Source organism: Mustela nigripes, chromosome 4, assembly GCF_022355385.1.
Source record: "Mustela nigripes isolate SB6536 chromosome 4, MUSNIG.SB6536, whole genome shotgun sequence".
In the NCBI taxonomy this organism is placed as follows: domain Eukaryota; kingdom Metazoa; phylum Chordata; class Mammalia; order Carnivora; family Mustelidae; genus Mustela; species Mustela nigripes.
Genome location: NC_081560.1, coordinates 181,915,694 through 181,939,821, shown reverse-complemented (window position 1 = coordinate 181,939,821; position 24,128 = coordinate 181,915,694). Strand labels below are relative to the sequence as shown.

The 24,128-nt window shown below is 46.9% G+C and overlaps 2 long non-coding RNA genes across 3 annotated transcripts in view; one reads left to right on the top strand and one right to left on the bottom strand.

Annotated features, from left to right (window-relative positions):
- Positions 1-589: 589 nt before the first annotated feature.
- LOC132016833 (uncharacterized) lies at positions 590-5,507 on the bottom strand. Its single transcript, XR_009404017.1, has 3 exons — positions 5,226-5,507; positions 3,815-5,143; positions 590-1,191 (listed from the first exon to the last, which is right to left on the bottom strand). It is a non-coding gene; the product is annotated as an uncharacterized LOC132016833 (long non-coding RNA).
- The window catches only part of LOC132016836 (uncharacterized), an 82,337-nt gene continuing 63,280 nt past the window's right edge, over positions 5,072-24,128 (top strand). Inside the window, exons 1-3 of one of the 2 annotated variants that reach the window (XR_009404020.1) lie at positions 5,072-5,159; positions 10,693-10,821; positions 13,330-13,403. This is a non-coding gene — a long non-coding RNA (uncharacterized LOC132016836). Of the gene's footprint in view, positions 5,160-10,692; positions 10,822-13,329; positions 13,404-24,128 lie in introns of those variants that run through there. The other variant, XR_009404021.1, reaches the window with a different exon arrangement.

Below are 24,128 nucleotides of genomic sequence, written 5' to 3'. Positions count from 1 at the left end.
CGGCAAAAGCCGCACAATTCGGGACAAAGGTTCCAAGACGTTGCTTGGCTCACCACCGCCCCTACCCGTTCCCCCGTTCCCCCCCACCCCTGCCCTGCTCTACCTCAACTGGAATGTGATTGTCTTCAGAAACAGATATAGGAGAGGGGAGGATTTAGAAAAGTCACAAATGGGAAGAGAATCTCCCCACCCCCAACACTTTGGCTGAGCACTGAGAGGGCCTGCCAGAGTTGGAGCCTAAACCTGGCACCCATCGCCTCGAGTATGTTCTGGCTCACGCCACCTGGGTGCTCTGTGTTTCCAGCACTGAGAGAGGCATTTCACTGGTGGTGGGTAGGGTAGCATTTCAGATCCTGCACTGCCTGTCCTCTGTGCCCCAAATGAGGCATCTTTGCAGGAACCAGCAAACCAGGCCCCACTAAGGAGAACACTTCCTAGGGATTCTGAGCCAAACACCCTGTCTTTCACGGTACCTTGTCACCATAAGTGCCCTCTCATTTTACAGACAACGATGAAGAGGCCCAGAGTGGTCAAGCGTTTTGCCTGAGGTCACAAAGCTGGTGGGCAGTAGACTTGGAACTACATAGCGTCCTCAGAAATCATTACAAGGGCTACTTTATTGGACTTCCTCAATCTAATGATCTTAAAAAAAAAATCTTTCCAGGAGATACTGGTCTTTGCGCCCGCAGTCTTTTAGGAAATTCTTATCACTCAGTGACTAAATTGAAATCGAGCGAATCCTAGGCAGGTATGTAAGGTGTCTAAAAAGATCCATTTGCTGTGTCTTCTTGCTAGAGTTTTTTTAAAGTCCTTTGATGTTATAAAAAAATAAATAAAGTCCTTTGATGTACTTTTTACGGACAGGTGGAAGTATAGAATATGTATGTTCTGTAACTAAATCCATATTTCCTCAATCCATGACTTTCCTGGACTTCCTTGGTCTGTGTTTTGGTGGGTCCTGTGTGTTTAGTGGTATTTTCTTAACAGCAGTTTTTCTCTTTGCTCGAAGAGTATTTTAGAGACAAAATGATGTTGAAGACAGGGGCCTCATAGGTTTTCCTCTTATAAATGGGCAAAGTGGTGGAGCAGCAAATCACTGGGAGGCTCCGTGTTCATACCCAGGCTCTGCCAGTGTCTTGCCCCGTGGGATGTGGAGCACATCAATAACCCATCCAAGCTTCAGTATGGAACCTGTAATGTGGGCATGATAATGGCTCTGAGTTATTGTAAAGTGTAGAAGAATTAACATGGGGAGTGAGGAGAATGGTGTGTGACCAACAAGGACTCCCTAAGAGGTAGCCACTATTATCTTATCAAAATAATAAGGGATTGGTGGCTATAGGGCAGGAGACTGTAGGGCAGACTAAGGCTGTGGTATAACTCAGATCTAAAAATCAGAAATTCTTAAACCTTAGAGAGCTGCTCAGAAGAGGCATTTCCTGATACAAAGATGGTTTTGTCACTGAACATGGTCTGTTTCATGACTTCTTTATTTTTAAAAATTTTTAAATCTTTAAAGTAGGATGGACTTATAGGCAAATATCTCCATAGCACAGAGAGATACTGAACACCTAAGATAATTTCTACTTGAAAACACAACACTCTAAATTTCGGTAAAAGATTTGGAAATTATGGCCTTAGAGAACAAAAAGAATTCAAGCCCAGGCCCCTTGAAGAGAAATGTCCCTTCTGCTATTTCCTATTCATGCAAAGACAGCAAGAGAGAAGAATGATGTAAATGTCAAGGAATGAATTCTTCTCATTTCTGGGCACAAAACACATCATTTTCATCTTTGCAGCTTTTGTTTTCCCTGTGCAAACATTATCTGGACCCCAACGTGTAGACATCAAGGGCGAAGGGAAACAACACACATTAGAAATAGACCTCCCTTTCCAAGGGTTAGTTTCTGGGCTCAACAGCCTTTGTCTGCATCCCCTAGGACTCTGCTAAGCCTCACTGCCCAGCCCAGCTTGCCACCATCCCTTAGCCTCACACAGCCCCTCTCTGCTTTGGGCCAGGAGAGGATTCTACGACTGTGAAAAGCTCCTGCTTTCCTGCTCCTTGCCTTTCTCCTCCAGGACCCCAGTCACTCTGCAAGCCCCCACACCACCTATTACACACAGAACCCATGCTCTACTCCTGGGGCTCGGCAGAAAGAGAACTAGCTTCCTATAGAAAGATAAAGCTTCCTGTCTCTGTCCTTTCAAATTCTCCCTTGTCTGTCTCACCCCAACCTCCCCCAAATAAACCCAGCTCAGCATTTCACTAAAGAGGATAACTTAATATGTTTCCCTTTGAAGGGAACTGATTTGCATTTTAATGTCGGTTTCCTGGAGCCTCCAAGACCATTAGAGACACCTAAAGGATGGTGTCTAATGGTGTGAACGTTAGGCACCAAGGCCTAACATCTGGGTTCATAATTTAAAACATATGGTTTCTTTCGAATCATGCCATCCACCAGCCGGCTGCTCTGCTCCTGCCAGCCTTTACCTCAGCCAGACTCTTAGCACCTTTGCTGCATCAACTTAACCATTCTTCAGTCTAAAGGTAGTTGTCCTCACTGCTGAGTCGGGGGAGCTTTGGGATGGCTGGAAAGAGCTGCCGTGTATGGCCACGAAGGCTCGGCCCTCCCCGGCCCTCCCCTCTGCCCTCCCCTTGCCGCTGATTGTCACTGCCTGTGAACGGCGGTGTCCTGCTCCCCACTTCGTAAATGAGAACAATGAGAGCCCGGAAAGGGGAAGTGCCTTGTCTGATGTCACACAGCTGGAAGCCGGGATTCGGATCATGGTTCACATGATTGTATCTGTCTCACGATAGCCCTGTCCTGGGCAGAGGAGACCCTGAGATCCATTGCCAGCTACCAGCAGCCACGAGAACAATGGACCCCACCCCCACAACACCCATGACAGTTACTAGGAACCAGGCAGTGGGCTTTGCCCACATTTGCCTTTGTCCCAAGTACCTACCCCGGAGGGCACTAACCTCACCCTCGAGGCTTGAGGGGAAACTGAGAGCTTTAGGGATTTGCCAAAGCCAAGGGTAACAGAGACCTGCTCTGTCCCTAGCCACCACATTTTCTTGCTTTATGGTTGACTCCCTGTGTGACTTTTGTCAAGTCCCTTCACCTCTGGAAGGGGAGGGGCCATTTCTCGTCTGACAAATGAAGTCGTTGGCCTGGAAAATGGTTAAGGTGCCTCCCGGGGCTTCCACACGGACCCCCGCCCCCCTGCGATGAGATCAGGAAGTGGAGGCAGCCTGGCCAGCCTCCCATCTGTATTCCCAGGGTTTATTTATGCTCCTTGTCTCTGGCGACAACTGCTAGACCATATGGGCTGGCCTGGCAGAGGACGGCCTCAGTGACAGCGCTGGGAACCAAGGTGCTGGTGGCCCCGGAGGAGGGAATTCAGTCCTCTGTCCTGCTGGTCTGTTCGAGGCCTGCAGTCCCCGCCTACACCCCGAGCGGGAGCCTTCGGACAGCTGCTCTTGCCCCGACAGCCCCACGGGGCCGAACCCTTGCTGGCGGCCTCCGCTGCTTTTACTGCTTCATTATCTCTCAAGTCAGAAGACATGAGGGCTGCAGCTTTGGCTGCAATCTGTTAACCTGCCAGCTCTCGGGGAGCGCAGCCCTGATAGCATCCAGCAAATTACCCCATTCCTGACCCTTCTCCACTGCCTCCTTAGCGTGTGTGCCCAGAGCTCTGAATCCTGGACACCCTTCTCTTCTTGGTCCCCAGTTTCACCAACAGCACTGCTCAGGCGCACCGAGGGGGAGGGTTGGGAAGAGTTCTGTAAATTCTCATGCAAGGTACTCACACCCATTGTCTTGTTGCCTGTGGCCCTGGTCGCGCAGTTCGGGAGAAAATGCTCCCCTCCCGGACACCCAGAAACACAGTATCTATCTGCAAGCCCCTGTTGTGGGACTTAACAGATTGTTCGTCGACTGTGGGTGGTTCTGCCAGATCCACAGCTGTCCCCCACCGTGGCTTTGGGGCCTGCAACAGGTGCTGAGGGCAAGCGTGACATCCGTACGGAATGAGCAAGCCTGGTTGTTTTCCTGCACTGGACGAAAGGGCCACTTCTTCAGGTCCAAATCCCCTGGCCATCCTTGGAAAAACTACGGGAAATTTGTTTCAAAGACTGGCATTATACCAATACCTCTGTTTTTAAAAAGGCTGAAAACAGCAGGAGAGTTGGGTTTCTTCTGTGACGCAGAGGAGTTCCACCTTGTAAAAACAGTATTGAAAAGAAAGACAAAAAAGGAAGAAAAGGGAAAAGAAAGAAAGCCCTTTCCAGGGCATCTGGCCTGTAGAGGCGCCCAAATGGGGCACTGCATGGGCCCTGGCTTTCTTTGGGGGTGGGAGGCTTTTCTTGTCTCCCAGGGTTTGTGGCTAACCCTAAGAGGTACAGAGCAGGGCACCTGGGGCTCCTTCTGGACTGTGTCAAGGGCAAGGGGCAAAGTATGTAAACAGCACCTGTAATTGTAACTGCCCGTTCTTATCCCCAGTGAACCTGATCTGTGGCAACCTGATCTCTGGGGCCTCCCTCACACAAGCCAGAAACTCAGCCTCCCACCCTCCGAACTGCCTCCTGTAATGGGCTAGGTTTGACGACCATGATGGGATTAGTGCCATTTGCTTAGTTTAATTTCGGATTTGTGCTAGCTCACATAAGATCAGCACTGCTGGATGGTTGCAAGGTTTTTTCCAATGAGGGCTCTTAGAAACCACTTGAAATGGCTGCCTCTAAGGTTCTGTGTGGGGCTGGGCTCCGGAGGGCAGCAGGGCGGTGCAGGAAGAGGTGGAAGGGAGGAGAAGGGGCATCAGGCAGCATCAGCCTAGCAGGCAAGCCCACCTAGGTGCCAGGCTCACACCTGGACTCAAGTAGGCAAATGAGCTCGCTGCCCCCGCCCCCGGCCCACCCCACCAAGGAAGACAGCTGGGGCTGGAGCAGGACCAGGGAGAGGGATAAAATTAATTGAGAGGCTGAGGTGTGCATGAGGACTACCAGGCACGACAGACTGGTCTTTGGGTCTGGAATGATGATGACCCAGGGAATGTAGATATCAGCCCATAAACATGTGAAGGGGAAGCTATGGCCATGTGCACATGCCAGAAGATTTCCACCGGGAAGAAGAGGCAGTCCCTGAAACCGGAAAGAGGTAAATTGTGAGGGTTAACTCATACGGCTGCCTTTGTGCCAAAATGGGGCGGGTTTGGGGACATACCCAACAGCAATGAGGAAGTCTTCAGTGGCCGGAGGTTCTGGGCCCACGATGACGTCATAAGGTCCCCCATTCCCGCACAACGGAGGGTCCCTCTTGGCCAGGCTCTGTGATCCGCACTGGTGACAAAAGGCTACATACAGTGTCTAGCATCAAGGAGCTAGCACACCATCAAAACCCACGGCAATCATTGCTACAGTGGGGTTTTGTGTAAGACCCTGCGGGAGGACGGGAGCAGGAAGGTCTGAATGGAGCCAGGAAAAGCAGAGAGAGGGGCGTGAGGAAGGTTTGCCAGATGGACAGGTTGGGGGGTGGGGCTTAGTACATCAAGGTAGTAACTACCCTTTGTTCTGTACTTACTTAGTGCCCGGCACTCTGCCAGCTGTAGAGTAATGCGGCACAGTGCAGGGAGTGGAGGGCAGGGTTGTGCAGCGTGGCATGGGAAAGTGTGGTGTAATACACAGTAGATAACCTGGTTCAGTGCAGTACTGTATAATATCTTATTAGGTGGGAGCCAAGATAAAACCCAGTATGGCTCTGTCCACAAAGCTGGCCCTTTGCCCACAGTATTGTATGCCTTTCCTATATATAGCATCAGTCCCCAGAGGGGCAGCAGGAATTGGGCAAGCGATGGGCATTAACAATGGTCTAGGGACATGGAGGCATTCTCCCCAGCCTCTGAGGTTGGCATCTGAAATAGCAAGTGTGGCCGCCAGGCAACCACCTTCACTGCCATGGGTGAGACATGTCTATCTGGGTAAGACAGCTCCGCAGGTGGACCCAGGCACAGGCCATCCTTGCAGACCTCGCACTGCAAGTGTTAAGAAACCTCCCCAGGCAGCCAAGCTTCTGCAAATCTCTTTCTCACCCGTGATCAGCTTTGCTGAAAGCAGCCATCTAGGGCTCTGGTGGCTTAAACTCCATTCTCCGTGGAGAGAGGGTCAGTTGTCAGCATGATCATCCTTTCTCTCCAGTAATAGGCAGTGGGGAGGGGTCTGCCACCAGGCCTTGTCTTCCGCCAACATGGAAACTTGGACACTGGAACATTCTTGCTACTGGTTCCTCCTGGGATTGAGAAACTGGAGAAGACAGGGCTGCTAGAAAACGAAAAATGGTGAGCAGAAGCAATTTTGCTCATGGGCTCTGGCCCCTGCTTTGGATGCAGGTCCCTGTGTGTTCTGTTCTTAATTTATCCTCATGGATCTGCCCAAGTGTAGTTAAAGTTAATGAAAAAGAGGAGAGCAGACAGGCAGACAGATTGGAAGGTGTGCAGACTGGGCTCCTGAACCACCTGTGTTAGAGCTAATAGTGCTACATAGAACATTCCATTCTTAGAGAGGAGCATCCCTATGCCAAGGGGCCCTTCACAGGGACACCCAGGGGGAATGGGCCTGACCTGCCTGCCCCAGCCCCTGGGAGAGTCCTGTCTGTGACCTCCCTCTCTCTGGCTTTATCATTCATTCTTCAAAATGGGCAGGGGAGTTTTGGAAATGGTGTCCACAGTGGAAAGGAGAGAGAGTGGCTGACAGTGATGTCTGTGTTGATTGTCTATCCAGTTATAACCATACTGGAACAGATTTGGGTTTTCCAGATACTGGGCTGTTTCAAACTCCATCTTGTAGCCTGAGAGTCCAGTGAATAATGAGAGTGATTAGAGAGGATAGGGCATGAACTCTGGAAGTCCTACCCCAGGCCCTTTGCATCTCTCGCCTGAACTCTTTAGTGCATCCTGGCCCTCATTTGTCTCTGTTTATGCTCCCCCAGATCTACTTTCTATAGGAGGCTGCCAGTGAGAGTGCTCTGAAGTCATGTGGCTTAAAACCCTTCCATGCTCCCCAGCTACGGGACTAAATCCAAGATCTTAAATGTGGTGTGTAAGGCCCCTCCAGACCTGGCTGCACCTGGCGTCCGGTCAAGCCTCTCTGCCACCTCCCTGCCTCCCTGTGCTCCCTCCGACAAAGGCACAACTACTGGCACGTCCTGCCTCTGCCCCTGACCTTGCCTCTGGCTTCAGCCATGCTGCCTGCTCTCCCGGAGACATTCTCCCGGCCAAGCCCTATTCCTCCTTCAGTACTTGGCTTCAGATGACTTGTTCCCTAGGAAGCCATCCCCCTCCTCCGTTCCCTACTGAGTGGGTGCTCCTTTCTCTGTGCTCCAGCAATGTCCTGTGGGCACCTTTATTCCCACTCAGCACAGAGGGCACTGTCCTGTCTTGTTCCCCTGCCCCGAACTGGTGCTCAGCAGATATTTACAGGAGGAAAGAGAGATGAAGGGTGGGGGGAGGTGGAGAAGGACGGAGAGAAGGGAGGGGACGAGTAGGGAGCAGGAGGTGTCCCTCTCCTCCTCTTCTATGACCTTTATTAAGATCTTTATGGCTGTTGTCATTCATTCCCATATATTTTTCCACGATGGCCAGAGCAGTTGTAATAGAATGTAAATCAGACTCATTCATCAGTTAAAACTCACCAATGACTCTCTGGCTCTATTGGAACAAAAGGTGCAGATGATGACCGACAAGGCCCTGTCTAAGCTGGGCCCACCCCTCGCCTCCCGAATGTTCTCCCTCCCTCGGCGCCAGACCCACTTGTTGAGTACAGTCTTGGATCTCTATGGGGATGATGCTGTCGGCACCCCCCCCACCCCAGGACACAAAGATTGGTTCTCATGAGCAAAAAAAAATTACTGTTTTTATTTATAAAGCGTATGTATACACACAGTACCTAAACAGGTATATATGTATGTATGTATGTATGTATATATATATATATATCTATATATATATATATAGATATATATATATATATATCTGTGGTTTTAAAATTTCACTAGGGGAGCAATTTTTTAAAACTCTAAAAAGGCTCCTCAGGAGGGTGATAATTTAAAAAAAAGCTGGGAAACTTAATCCAGAAAAACCTTAATCATGTCAAGAAAAACCATCCCAAAACACTGCCTAAATCATGTCAAGAACAAACCACCCCAGGGCCTTTGCACTTGCTGTTTTTATACTTAAAATTCTGTTTCTCCAGATTCTTGCCGGGTTCACTCCCTCATCTCCTTCACTTCTCTACACAAATGCCATCTTGGTGAGGCCTTTGCCAGCCACATATCTAAATTGCAATGTCTTGTGCTTCCTGTTTCCATTGGCTACTTCTTTTTTCTTAGCGATAGCCTACCTGGCACACTCTACATTTTACTTATTTTTCTTACTTATTACCTGGAATGTAAGCATTATTGTGTTTACAGGTCTACCTTCAGTGCCTAGAATAAGCTGGGGTGCAGAGTAGTCACTCAACACATACTCACTCCACAAATACCAGGATGGAGCAGGCGTGGGTTGGGTACTTAGCGCGCCAATGACCGGAAAGGCCCATCCTTGTGGTTGTTTTAAATTACCCCCCAGCCGTGACGTGGGGAAATGCTTGTAGGCAGCACAGGTGACCCAAGTTCAGAGAGAGGAAAACAGTCGGAGATTCTGAAAACACAAACAGCCCTGGACAATTGAGAATTAACCGAGGGTGTCCCATCACCTAAGGTCTGTGAGGGGTGTGGGACGCCATGTTCTCCACGCCTCCTGGCCTCCTGTGACATGGCAAGGCTTAGAGGGGACGGTAAATCCTGCTAGATGGGGTATGGGAGACTCTCCCTGCCCCCCCCCCCAGAGCCTCCGACCCATGTGCCCACCCCGAGAGCCCCAGCAACAGCACAGAACTAGGGACAGGGACAACAGGTGGGACGTCACCACCGCCCCTGCTGACAGACCACACTGGCCAACTTTCCCCTGAGAAACGAATGCCTTTAAGGTTTCCCCCTGCACCAGCCAGTACCTGTCATCAGGAGCTGCAAGTCTTTCTCTGGCAGTGGACCGCAGAGCGTGTGCTCTGACTAGAGTGAAAACTTCCCGCTTCTCAGCTTTGTCATCACTTCCGTCATGAGCAGGAGGCCCTGCGCCGGGCCCGTGTGAACTAATAGACTCACGGGAAGCTTGAGGCCGGGCTCTGACGGATTAATGAGCATTCAAGAAAATCACACAAATTTCTTTCTACAGTATGATGAATTATTTATAATCCTTCACAACCTACGAAGTCAAGGTTGGTTATGAAGTGCGTCTTAGGGAGCCACACTCTCTCCAAAGACATCTGGGGCTTGAGACATTTGTTGGCACGTGTCTATGCCAACAGCTTCTTAGATAATTGCTTAGACCTTCTAAATCTTCCTTTTGTTTCCTTCTCTACTCTCGTACAAGAATTGTTTTAACCCTCCATGAACCTTGTAGAAGGGCTTTCTGGTCCCATCAGCCTTGATCGATCAACGGATCTTTCTCTTCCCTTCTCGCAATTTCTTCTGAGAGACTCGCCTTCTCCTCCTCCCCGCCCCACGCCATTCTTCTCCCTTTCTCCTGCCCCTCTGTTATATTTACTATTATTATTATTATAAAATTTTAAAACTGCCAATGGATGGAGGCTTGTTGTAAGAAATTTGGGGGGGAAAGGGCAAAAATCCAATCCCCTGGTGATGAAACTATAAAGGTCTGTATCCTGAAAAACATTTCTATGTATAGACTTTTCATTCCCTCCCTCTCTTCCTTTTTCCTTTCATTTTTTAAACATGAGATTGACGTCCTACTAACATTACAGCCTTTCCTTTTTCCCCAATTTCCTTAATGTTTTGTGGCCATCTGTAAAGTTCCTGTATCGTTGGCTAGTTTTCCACAACGTGTTTGGAATGGATGTTTCGTGTTGCCTTGCAGGGCTGAGCTATAATTTATTAAACGAATCTTGTGTTGAACCTGAAGGTAATCCACCCCACCCTTTTTATTGCTATAAATAATGCTGCAAGGGATGTCCTCAAACAAAATAAATCTTTGTACAAACGTTGGCTTTTTCTTAGAAGAAATTTCTAGAGGTGGGGTTGCAGGTCATAAAGTATGAACGCTCTGCACTCTTTTTCTTAGACGTGTGAGTTCTTGGGACCAAGATGTCTCCCGTGCCCTCCATGGCAGGTGTGGTGGGGGAAGCCTGTTGAGTAGAGTGAGTTCTCAGTGGTCCCTCTATCTTTCCTCCACTGGCTTTGGCCCTGGAGATCGCCCTTCTTTCTTCTCTAGGGAAGCCATGCCAGGGAGCAGCTGTATACCTGTAAATCCACATTCCCGTTCACACTGACCTAGGGCTAGCAGTCTTCAAAATCTGCTGGAAAAATCCTAGCAATGCCAAGTCCTGGCTAGAGTTGCCATGGTAACAGACAATGACAACAACCCTTTCTCTACTTCTCACCTTAAATCTTTAGAAGTTCTCTGGAGTCAGTTAGACACTAGGGAAATGTGTGCTTTCTTAGGGGGGCAGTTTCAACCCATCCCATCCAGCTGGGGGTCTCATAGGGGCAAAACTTAATGGCCAGCAAGATTTCTCATGGATCCTATAAAAATACCACCACTGTTTTTTTTTCTTTTTTCTTGCCTCTCCTCTGTTTTCAGGTATAACCTAAATAATCCTCCATTTCCAAAAGTCAATCCACACATATGCCTGGGGTCCTGATGTAGAAGAGGCATTAAAACATGAGGACAGAGACCAGATGAAAAAGAGCCTCTTGAGACCATCAGAGGGTATGTTAAATCAGTTTCATATCATAGAATTTTAATAAGAATAAGGTAATATGTTTTATAGTCATTATTCCTAACAAAGCATTGAAATGATCATGAGAAAAAAGCATCAGACCTCTTACATTTTTTCTTTTGCATTGTATATGGCACTATATTGTACCAGCGTCATGTAAGGGCCCTAGTCCCAAGCCCCCAGTCCCCAAAGGAATGGGGAGACCTCCTCCACCAACCTACCCTGGTCAATACCAGGCAGGCCAAGGTGACCCCCGACCTCTCCTCCAGGGTGGGCCCTACACACAAGTCTCTGGTGGGGGTTGGCCTTAGTGTCCCATATACCTTCTGTAATTTAACACTCAAAATACATTATTCACACAGAAAAAGACTTTTACTGCAGTTTGCACACAAGGACCTGGGAAAGTCAACACTCTTCCTTCAGCTCTCCTTTGTTCTTGGTTGCTAGGCATTCTATTGCTTGGGAGTACAATATTTACTTCTATTTATTTTATTTGCCCTTGAATTTGAAGAGTCTGGGCAGCGCCCAGGATGCTGGAGCGTTGGATTTTCTGGGGGATCAAATGTTCATGAAGCCATGTGTCTGTGCCTGCGTTTCAGGGCCCAGTTCTTCCCACACAAGGTCAAGGCCCTAGATGGGTGCTTGGGTCTCTGCTTAAAGCACCAAGTGAGGCATTCCCATAGAAGTCATGAGTTCAAGGGGATTATGAAAGCTGTGCAGAGGGTTGGCCAATTCACCACCCCTCCTCAATTATTCCCTCTAAGGGTTCTCTTTGCAAAATAAATACTTTAAAATAAATAGTTATGATTAAAGACTCAAATAATAATATTAAGAAGAAAATAAAATGTAGAAATCCTGCTCATTAACCAGCCCCCATCCCTTGCCGTGGTAACCATCGGGACAAGATGGTGTGATTCTTGATTCTGTAAAGCCCACAGCTCCTCAGAACTCATTCTAACGACCTACTGGGGGTGGGGGTGGGGTACAGATCCAAGAGAGACAAGCCCTGGTTTCTATGCTTAAAGAAGGTCATGAGGTTTGGGGTTGAGAAGACCTCCTCTAAGGACCCCTTTGAAGGATGAGTTTGATTCAGTTAGAGGTTATAATCCCAACCATTTGGAGAAGTGAAGGGAAACCTCACAACACTTTTTTTTTTTTTTTAAGATTTTATTTATTTATTTGACAAAGATCACAAGTAGGCAGAGAGACAGGCAGAGAGAGAGGGAGGGAAGCAGGCTCCCCACCAAGCAGGAAGCCCCATGCAGGGCTTGACCCCAGGACCCTGAGATCATGATCTGAGCCAAAGGCAGAGGCTTTTGAGCCACCCAGGTGCCCCAACCTCATGATGCTTCTGATCTCAAACACATGGGCTTTTCCCCACATGATCCAATTCTCCAGCTCTGCAGACAATAGCTGGGTGTCCTAAATTTAGTTCTGACACTGTCTTCCCAGAGTCAGTGAAGACCCCGCACATTAAGGACTCTGTCCCACAAGACTGCCCCCACTTTGGATGCCAGTCCCAAGCTGTCATCGGGGCTTTTGATTGGCTATAAATCAGAGTTCCCATGACCTCTTCCTCAGGTTCAGTAACAACTCAGAACCTTAGGGAACACACATTTACTAGTTTATTAGAAATGATATAGTGAAGGATATAGATGGACAGCCATACAAAGCAATATACAGGGCAAGGTCTGGGAGTTTCCAAGCCTGGGAGCTTCTGTCCTTGTGGAGGTGGCATGTGCCATCTTCCCAATGTGTGGATGTGTTCATCAATGTGGAAACTCTCTGAATAACACAGTTGAGGGATTCTTATGGAGGCATGACAAATTCAACTCAAGCTCCAGCCCCTGTCCTCTCCCTGGAAGTCCACTTGTGAGTCGGGCTGAGAATTCCAAGCATCTAAATATGGCTTAGTCTTTGGTCATCAACTCCCATCCCAAAGATACCTAGAGCCCACTAAGAGTCATCTCATTAGAACAAAAGATGCTCCTATCACTCAGAAAATTCTAAGAGATTTAAAACCTCTGTGTCAGGAGCTAGGATCAAAGCCCAAATTTTAGAACAACAGTTGCTCTCAGCACCCCTATCCCTCAGGAGGTTACAAAGGTTTAAAGAGCTGTATGTTGGGAACTAGGAGCAGAGGCCAACTATATATCTTATTATGTCACAAGAAGATAGTTTGCAAGGCCAGGAGAAATCAGATGGTGTTCCAAGTTAACATTTGAGAAATACTCCAAAGAATGGGAAAGATGTAGATCATGGAGAAGGAAGACTGGCTTGGTACAAGGAGGAGGAGGAGAGCAGGGCCTGAGCCTCACATATGTCCAAAGGTACAGGGATTGTGTCTGATAGGAATCTTTTGGGTGCAAATGATGGAAAATCTAACCTAAATTGGTTCAGGCCTCCTAAAGAATTTATCTATCCATGGAATTTAAAAGTTCAGGGGATAAATGGAGTTTAGGCATGGCTTGATCCAGAAAAATGTCTTTATCCCTCAGCTGTATTCTCCTTCCTTCATATGGACTTCATTTTTAGACTACATGTGGCAGATGAAGATGGTGGCCAGCAGCTCCAGAGTCCAAAGTCCTTCCAGGGAAAAGCTGTGGAGAAAAAGAACACATCTTATCCTGTTAGCTTCTGAATAAGTAGCTGATTTATTATGAAAGGACTCAGGATATGAGCCAGTCCCTGAAGCAATCACTGTCACCAGAGACTGAAATTATGCTGACTAGTCTGAGTCATATGCTCAGAGAGAGGGAGATTAGTTGTTATTTAAAGGAGATTGGAGATTCTGATCAGAAGAGGGGTGTATTGGTACTCAAAGAAAACTGTAGAAATTGGCCTCCATGGAGACTCTAAACATAGTGAGATCTTTGCTTGTCCTACTTGCAGGAGCCTGTTCAGGATCAAAAGTCTACAATAAAAAGATTAAGTTGAGCAAAGAATCATCACTTGACTCCAGGGAGTCCCTTGTGCTCTGAGAGCTCTGGGTGGGCGGGGGCCAGGGTGGTGGGTGATTTAGGAGGGATACACCTACTTCAGTCAAGGGTTTCCAGAGGCTTCTGAGGAGAAGCTAGTTGCTTCATGCACAGATCCAAGCCTCGGGGCTTAAGGTGACTGAATTGTTTTGGCTTCTGGAGACAAGTAATCATCCAACGAATCAGGATACAGGAAACCCAGGGACATCTATTCAGAGTTTCTGGCTGGATGTCTGGGTGAGCTGAATAGTGAATTGGGGGTCCCTGCCATTGGCCATGGCCGAGACAGCCACACTCTGAGCACAGAGAACACTGGGAAAGAGGGTGATGTGGCCCAGAAGCCCCAAGGGCCAATAAAGAGGCAGCCCCTTCAGTTGCCACACTGGAGCATGCCCTCAGGAGAGGCCTGAGGACAGAATCCTACTTCCGTGTCCTCCAGTAGGTTTCCAGCTACCCCCATGGGGAAGCCTTTAGTCCAGCAGGGTCACAGAGCAGGTTCATCACTGTAGCTTCAAACAAACCCCCTGAAGCCCTTGTGAATACCCTTTGATCCTTTTTCTGCTCTTCTGTAAAGACCAGGTGTTGTTTTACCCTGGAATTGAAAAAGTATGGAAATAAGAGTATAGTGGAGGGAGACCCATAGAAATGAGGAAAGGAAGATGAACTAGAGTTTGGAAGGAAACCAGGAGTAGGCTTGAGATGTAAGCATTAGAAAGATTATAGATTGAATATGTTGCTTTCAACTGTCAACTGAGAATAAGCAGGGAGAGGCACCTTGGGGCTCAGGTGGAAGCTCAGGCAGAGGAATTGGGGTTTGGGTGGGGGAAATGGGTCAGAAAGAGGAATTAGCCTTTGGAGCAGCTACACTTTGCACTTTACCTAAACCATTTTGGACAGAAACACTTCAGAGTATTCTATATAGAGCTGTGCCTCCTAAAACATGGCATGTAACAGAACGATTTCTCTTTTTGTCTTCGAGTTGTCGTTATGACTATCAAATACAACCACACCTTTCAGAGTGTATAGAATGTTTGACAAACTCAGAAGTAAACACAACTCTGAGCTGAGTATAATTTTATTTTTTAAGGAAATAAATTGAAGAACACTCAAAATCTAGTAATAAGAGGGAACTGCCTAAGGCTGATAAAGGGCATCTATAAAAAAGCCCAGATCTATCATAATAGTGAAGACTGAATGTTTTCCTCCTAAGATCAGGTACGGGACAAAGATATTTGTTCTTGCCACTTAGAGCCAACATTGTGCTAGAGGTTTTATCCAGGAAAATTAGCCAAGAACAGTAAATAAAAGGCATCCCAATTGCAAAGAAAGACATAAAACTACCTTTATTTGCAGATGATACGATTTTATGCATAGAAAATTCCCAGAAGTCCAAGTTTGAAAAACTATTAAAACTAATAAATAATTCCAGCAAAGTTGCAGAATATATGATCAATATACAAAATGAATTGTGTTTCTATGCACTATCAACAAACAATCTAAAAATAAATTAAGAAAACAATTCCATTTATAGGGGCGGTTGGGTGGCTCAGTTGTTTAAGTGTCTGCCTTCAGCTCAGGTCATGATTCCAGGGTTCTGGGGGCTCCCTGCTCAGCAGGAAGTCTGCTTCTCCCTCTCCCTCTACCCGTCGCCTCCCCACTCATGACTCATGTTCTCTTTCTCTCGTACTCTGTCTCAAATAAATAAATAAACAAATAAAATGTTTTTAAAAAGAAAACAACTCCATTGATAAAAGTATCAAAAAGGAAAAAATGCTGAGAAATAAATTTAACCAAAGTAGTACAAGATTTACACTTAAAACTATAAAACATGGTTAAAATAATAAAAAAAATTAAATGAATAGAAAGACATCTTTGTTCATGGATTGGAAGATAACATTGTTAAAAAGACAATATTGTTTAAAGTGATCTATGGATTAAATGCAATCTTTATCAAATCTCCAACTGCCTTTCTCCCCCCAAATTGACAAGCTGGTTCCAAAATTTATGTGGAAATACAAGGGACCCAGAGTAGCCAAAATGGTCTGGAAAAGGGAGAACAAAGTTGGAGGACTCAAACTTCCTGATTTCAAAACTTACTACAAACTTAGAGTAATGAAGACAGTGTGGTATCAGCATAGGAAGAGACAGTTCAATGGAACAAAATTGAGAATTCAAACATAGAAGGGTGCCAAGACCACACAATGGGGCAAGAATAGTCTTGTCAACAGATGGTGCTGAGAGGACTACATATCAAGTGCAAGCAAATGAAGGTGGACCCCTACCTCACACCATACATAAAAATTGACTTAAAATGGATCACAGGCCAAAACTATAAAACTCTGAGAAGGAAACTTGAGTAAACCTTCATGGCCTTAAGGTTAACCAATGACTTATTAATTATGGCATCGAAAGCACAAGCAACAACAGCAAAATAGACAAATTGGACTTCATCAAAATGAAAAAACTTTATGCTTCTAAGGATACTCAGGAAGCAAAAAACAAACAAACCATCCAATGGGAGGAAATGTTTGAAAATTATATATCCAATGACAAATTTACATTCAGAACATATAAGGAACTCAAATAACTGAACAACAAACAATCCAATTTAAAAATGGGCAGAGGATTTGAGTAGATATTTCTCCAGAGAAGATACACAAATAAGCACATGAAAGGATGTTCAAGATTATGCCTCATTAGGGAAAGGCAAGCCAACATCACCAGATAGCACATCAAACCCACTAGGATGGCTACACTCAAAAAGACAGACAATAACAAATATTGATGAGGATGTGGAGGTATTGGAACTCTCATCCTCTGCTGGTAGAAAGAGAAGATGTAGTAACTTTGTAGAAGGTGTAGCAACTTTGTGAAACAGTTTGACAGTTCCTCAAAAAGCGAAACATGAAATTATCATGCGATCCATCAATTCCATCCCTAGATATAGACTTAAGAGAACTGAAGATATAAGTCCACACAAGAATTTGCATGTGACTGTTCCTATCAGTGTTATTATAGCCAAAAAGTAGAAACAACACAAATTTCCATCAATTGATGAAGGAATAAATGAAATACAGTATATTATAGAATGGAGTATTATTCGTCTGTAAGAAGGAAAGTCCTGATACTGATAAATATGGATAAACATTGAAAGCATCATGTTAAGCGAAGGAAGCCAGATGCAAAGGCCACATACTATGATTCCATTTAGATGAAATGCCTTGTACAGGGAAATCTATAGGAACAGAAAGTAGATTAGTGGCTGCCTAGGGCTGGGGGTTGCCAGAGCGGGTTAGGGATGGGGAATGACTGCTAATGGATACAAGCTTTCTTTTTAAGGTGATGAAAATGTTCTGGAATTAGATAGTGAGGACAGTCACACAATTTTGTCAATATACTGCAAGGTACTGCCATTCACGTTAATAAGGTGAATGATATGGTAGGTGAAGTGTGCCTCAATCAACCTATTGATGAAAAAGGCAGATAAAAAGTAACCAAGGGAGTAGAAAATTGGGGCCCTGAGAGATCTGGAGACCAAAGAGGGTTTTTGTTTTGTTTTGTTTTGTTTTGTTTCTCCTTTATTCTTCGTATGAAGTGATTGTATTTTAAAAACTGATTTATACATTTTCTAGATCATGCCACCCTGGTTTCCACCCTCTGTTTCTCTTAAAGGATTTGTTCCTGCATGTGCCATGAATTATTTTTTCACATATCTGTCCAGCACTGGGCTCCCCGGCCCCTCCCAACATTTCTAGAAGCAGACATAGAACTTGGTTTATGACTGGGCATCTGAGTTGAAGGGGAGATGTTTCCACCCCTCCTGTGAGCTTTCTCAGGGATGAAGTGGTAGGTAGTGGCATTCGTGTCCAGCTGGTGTTGTAACAAAGTACCACATACTTGAGTACCATGGCTCAATACCAGCCGTCTTGCAGCTCTTGGAGTTAAAAATCCAATGTCAGTCTCACTGGGCTGAAGGCCAGGTGTGTTGGCAGGGTTGAGTCCAGCAGGAGATCATCTCTTCTTTGCCTTTGTCAGCCTCTAAGCGGTCACCTGTACTCCTTGGTTCTTGGCTCTTCAAAGCGAGCAGCTCAGTGCGTCCTGACCCACCTCCGTCCCTCTCACTGCTCCTGTTGGCACATCATTCTTTACTTCTCTAGAGATTAATCTCTCTCTACGCTTTATGTCTCCCTTGTATGTGACTTAAAAGGACCTTTGTGATTTCTCTGAGGGTCCACCCAGGTAACCGAGGATAATCTCACCATCTCAAAACCCTTCACCCAATCACCTCAACAGAGCCCCTTTCGCCATGAGTAACAAGCACAGGTTTCAGGGATCCGGGCCTGGAGCTCTTTGGGGGCCATCATTCAGGCTACCACAGTGCTGATGACATCCATTTGCAAGTCCCCGCTCGAGGCACGGAGAATGGCCAGGCCTTCATCTCTGGCCTTCAGTTGTAATGTTAACCACCCAACTGGCATTGCTTCTGGACAGAAATTTCTCCCAGGGACTTTGTAACTCTGCTTGTTGCAATAATGCGAAATATATCTTTGTGAGGCAGGTGCATGCAGACCTTGCTAGAACTACTTGGAAAGGGTGGTGGTGGACTGCCAAAATCCATTTGCATTTGCTTTCCAAGAGAAAGGCCTGAGTTGTCAGCTCTGTGGTGAGTATTTCAGGGCTATTGGCCTAGAGAGGGTCTCCTAGAACTCAGACTGTCTGAATCAGGGACAGGCCCGCTGCCTCCCCACAGAATGGCTCCAGGCTGCAGTCCTTTGATTTCTGATGTCAGCTCTGTGCTGATTCTCCCTTGTCTCCTTTGCTTTCTGCTGTCCACACCCCTCACTGCTGTGCTTGCCTCTCTGAGGTCCCCATGCTGTGGGGATGGGGAAGCAGGTCACATAGCTTTGGTTAAAGCACAGAGAGGTAAGCTTGGCCAGGTTCCCTCCTGCATCTTGTAAGTCAACTCTGATATTTCTCTTTTAACTCCTGCGCTAGCTCTTGTGGGAACTTCTACATTTTCTAAAAACATTCCAGATACAAGGTGTTGCTACAAAGCTGGGTTCTGCATAATTGAAGCTTTAGAGAATCAATCATCCCAAAATTAACTCAGTTCCCCCCGAGGCTGACACATTTTTAGTCTGTTCTGACTCTTGAGGTAAAGATTCTATCCTTTCGTCTTCATTACAAAGATCACTGTGAGCAGGAGAAACAGACGCAAGAAAGGTTAGGAAGATTTCTGTAGAATTTGCTCTCAACTGTCCTTGAGCTCTTTGCTCTGAACAAAAAGAAAGCCGACTTTCGGCCATCTTTGACATTTGTGCTGGGATGACACTTCCCAGAAGTCCATGTGATGTTTTTATATGAGTTCCCTTCTCCCACTTTTCATGGTCTCTCTATGGTACCAGTACTGTGTAACAGCACTGGCTTCAGCAACCACCACCCAAACTCGGATGCCCATGGGGCCCTCGAAATGGTATAGTCAGAACCCGCTGTGGAGATCACAATCCTCCAGAGAAACAACAATCACCGAGATGACCACAAATGGGGTACCCAGCACTGTGCTCATTTACTCTTGCTTTAAACTCTAGAAACAACTCCGTGAGGAAGCTAGTAGTGTTTCCTTTTTACAGATCAAGACACGGAGACTCAGAGGATTTCACCTGCCAAGAATCCCAGTGATGAGGTGGCCAAGATGGGACTTGAATACAACCCACTCTGGTTTCAATGCTTGCGATTTTAACCACTATCTCAATGCCCGAAGCTGTGACCCTGCTTTTCTCTGTACCTGGTGACCCTCCCCATACTGAATCTAGAGTCTGTGGTTGCCTTTGCTGAACTTTTTCTGGGGCACACGGGTGGAGAGATACCTGCTTTCTCCTGTGGTCTCTGTACGACTCTGCAAATGAAGTCCTTGCTAGAGTAGAGCCAGGGCAGGCGGTTGCTCCGTTCCTTGTGAATGCTGAAGACTTGTTCAGAGAGGGGCTTCCCTTTGGGAAGGCTCCCAGTACAAGCCTTGAGGTTTCTATCCAAACAGTTTCTTTAATCATTCCCTTAAAAAGGTGTTATCTCTGGGGATGGAAAGAGTGGAAAGGTGTTAAAGTGTTCGTCTGAAATCCCCCAAAACATGGAGCTCCTGCATTAAGTTTTTGGCTTTGTTTCTTCTTTTTCAATGAAGCATTTACATCCAGCAAAATCCCAAGCCTGAAGTGTGCACCATGATGAGTACTGACAGATATATATATACCGATGTAATCCACACCTCCAGTCAAAGTACACAGTATTTCCATCACCCCGGAAAGTTCCATCTGGTCTCTTTTCCATTAATCCACTTCTCTTCCCCTTCCCCACCCCCAGTGTTTCTTATGACATCATGTAATCAGATCTGATGTGGTTGATCCCTATATCTTTACTGGGTTTCTCTCCCACCCTCAGGAGTCCTGTGTTTAACCAAAGCCTCCCAAATCCCTTTCTTGCTTATCTGTTTTGACTAACATGATGTCATTGATGTACCAGACGAATATGATGTTCTGTGCGATGGCCAGATAGCTCAGATCCCTTCAGAACACATCATGACCAAGGGTGGGAGGGCTAAGATAACACCAGGTCAAGATCATAAATATATATGATAGTTTATCTCATGGGAATACTGACTGCTTCTGGTTCTCCTTCCTGATAGGATGGAAGAGAACACATTCTCCTGATCCGTGGCTCCATTCCCTGTACATGAGGCCATGCAGTCTTCTCTAGTGAAAATAGCACATCTAGCATCACAGCTGAGAAGGAGGTTACTGCTTGTTGAGCTCGTATTAATCTTCCAGGATCCATCTGGGTCTGTAGGGACCAAACTGCTGAGTTACATGAAAATAAGATGGCATGACCATCCCCTGAATTCTTCAGGTTTTTCTCGTCCTCCACAATTTCCCCTGAGAAGAAACATTCATTTGGGTTTACTGTCTTGGTTGGTTGGGGTGAGGGTGCGAGGAGGTGAAATTCCAGAGGCTTCCACTTGGCCTTCCTTACTCTGATAACCGCAACCCCACAGGCCAAAGAACCAACGTGTATATGTGGTGGGTGTAGGCGGTAGTTGCAGCTTGCCACTTCCAATGAGATATTCAGAGACTGGGCAAATAACTATGGGGAGGATTGATAGGCCCAATGAACTGGCGTGAACTGGGCCTTAACTGGGACCTTGTTTATTATGTGGGCCTTCTATTCCCCCTCTAATGGGAAGCACAATAAAGTTTCAGGTCCTCATATAGCAATGGCAGCAACAACCTATGTCTGGCAATCCTCAGAATATGTGAGCAGAGTCCAGACAGCCAAGTAGTGTAGGACCCTCAGGGGAAGGACTGGAGAACCATCTCCAATCATCCACCATCAACCAGTCATCTCCAGTGAGTCTGTTCCGGGTGTGAGAAAGCAGACAAGGACTGGTACCTATGTTGGGAGGGCGGCCCTCAGCCTCCTGAGCATCCATTCTTGATTTATTTCAACTGTGCCGATTGTACAAATACCCTTGTTGGCTGCCTATCTTTCCTCTCAGGATGCAAACTTCTTTTAACGATTTCCAAGGCTCTCTGTGGGTCCCATCCCCCACCTTGGTGCTCAGGAAGATAGTTACACTTTCCTTGCACCTCATGACGAGTGCTATTTCTTGGCCTCTATCACCCTCATTGCTACCAGGGAGCCCAGTTCTATACCATGATCTCCCCCAGCAGCACTAACCTTCAGGGTCAAGGGTCAACCTTGAACTTCAAGGTCATTCTTTTGCTTTGGCCAAGGCAGTGTTACTCTAGGCCTTCCTGTGGAACATATCAGCTGGTGGGTTCTATGGCTTTACATAGTATATTTACTCTAGCTCACCCACTGTTCCAAGCCTTTGGATCCTTCCTCCACCATCTGCCATGACAGATCAGGAAATCTTGACTTCACTTAGCCAACCTCACAGGACACCAGCTCCATTTCCCGGGTCCCTTGCCAGGATGTTAAATGCTGCATCAAAGGAGAGTGCTCCCCTATCGATAATGCTTCCTCTACCCAATTCCACATTTCATCTCCCTCTGCCTTGCATCCTCACGACCCCCATGGCTCCTGCAGGGGACATGTTGACTGGGTCCCACAGCTCCTTAGGGCCATAACCCCTTTCTTCCACCAGCAGGACAACACTTCCCTGGCCAGATTATGTTGTGACTGGCCCGTAGTTATTGTTCCAGCGGAAGGGGGCGGAGCTAGGAGATTTCCAGGGACCCAGGGGAGGTGTAGGAGAGAGTGGTCACGTATTGTCTTGCAAAGCCGACCTTGTCTTTGTCTTTAGGCAAAGGCTGACAGCCTGTAAAGAGAAGAGCAGGATACTCTTTCAGGCCTGGAGAATTCCAGGGGATCTGGGCTTTACAATGTTTTCATATGTCAACCCATTTGTCCTCCCCCTGCAACTTCCCCACAAGGTCCTGACCTTGGTATGGCAGACCTGCTACCACTGAGACTTCTCTGCTCCTTTGGGTACCTCTACTCCCCAACTCAGTTTGGGGCCAGGCTCTGAGCCACATCTGCCCTCCAGTCGCAAAAGAGAAAGGTCTCTTTATATGCTGCCAAAGAGACTCTCTGCTTTCCATATTCTGCTTTATATTGATGTTCAGTTATCACCGGCCCATTATCACCCTTCTCCAATGCACTGGAAATTCCCAGCAGTGACCGCCATTTTATAGTGTTTCTAATGACAATTTCCAAGAAATTCTAAACACCTGAGCATTCCATCAGGGCACTTTCCTCCCAAGTACGGAGTCCTAAGTCACCAGCAGTGAAAATTTCAGCAAGAGTACCACTATGGCAAACACCTACCCCAAGGGACAAGGTGCTCATAGCAGGTTCTGGCAGCTGACCCAGCTTCGGCAATTCCGTAGGTCAGTTTCCCCAGCACACAGTGTGCCATGCTGTCCTGGGAGTGGTCTCCGGACCAACACCTTCAAGAGGTAGGGGAGGAGGGAGCAAGCCGAGGGAGAAGCTAAACTGTGGTCCAGTTGCAAGGAAGGCCTTAGCCAATCTGACCAGGAGCTCTGGAGCTGGACTCTCTCCAACTGAGGCACGGGGGCTGGACCTCTAGAATGTAGGCTGCCCCAGGAAAGGGATATAGCCTTGAGCGAGGCTGCTTTCCAGGGCCAAGGCCAATTCTACAAAGAAATTCAGCAAGAAGCTGGTCGCCGGCTCTTACAGAACTGGGGGAATGAGTGTCTGGATGCTGAAGGCACATCTGGGCAGCACATCTCTTCACTTTTCAAAGAGACTGAGAGATTAGCTTAGTTGTTCTTTTTTAAAAAATGATTACACAAAGACTGTAATTTGCATCCTTAATATAATATACACTGAATGAATGTTCCACCACTTCAAGTGTGAGATTTTAAGAGTAAATTCACATTTATGCTCCCCATCTTTTGTGTTATGATATCCTATGTTTTACTTCTAAATATGTCATAAACCCCATAGCACGTTGCTACTATCCCGGCTTTAACGATCACCCTTCCACACACTTTTACTAAAATCAGTCTGTCATATTTACTCACTTATTTATACTTCCAAGTGATCTTCATTTCTTCTCATAGACCCGCCTTTCCGATCCTGCCCCTACTGGAGCTAAGAAGGGGTTACGTTGGGATTCCAGAGGCTGGTGCTTCTTTGTGGGTTAAAATCTGTCCGGGCTTCTGACTCCGGGCACCCTGGGGCCTGTTTTCTGGCTCTTCTCCCACTCTGCCTCCTCGAATGAGGTAGAATATGCAAGAGGCTATGCCGGGCTGGGTGATTCATCTGGGGCTCTTCCTGATCCTACCTTCCCAGGTCCCGTCAGACTCATCCGAATCTCCCCACTTGCGGGGGATCCTCCTCCACCTGCTCACCTAGAATCCGCTCCCTCCCCCGGGGGAGCAAGCTGCTCCCTAGGAAGGACCCACTTCTCTGGTCCTCAGTTCATCGGGTGCTCCTACATCCCACTGCTTTTAAGGAGCCTGACAGAAAATCCCACTCTTAACGTTTGCCAAGTTTCTCTGGCTGTTACCCCAGGAACAAAGGTCTTTCTCATTCTTCGATGATCTAACTGGAAGCAGAAATCCTCTGCTTCGTGGCTTCGCTTCTCTTTTCTCCTTTATCAGCTGGTGGTTGTGAGGCGCTAAGGAGGAACATAGGGTCTGGCGAGACCGGGGTGATCACAGAGCTCTGGTTGAGCCAGGCCAGTGCGTGACCGACACACGTCCCCCCAGCTGAGAGGAAGCACTGGGCAGTGAGGACACACGTCCCCCCAGCTGAGAGGAAGCACTGGGCAGTGAGGACAC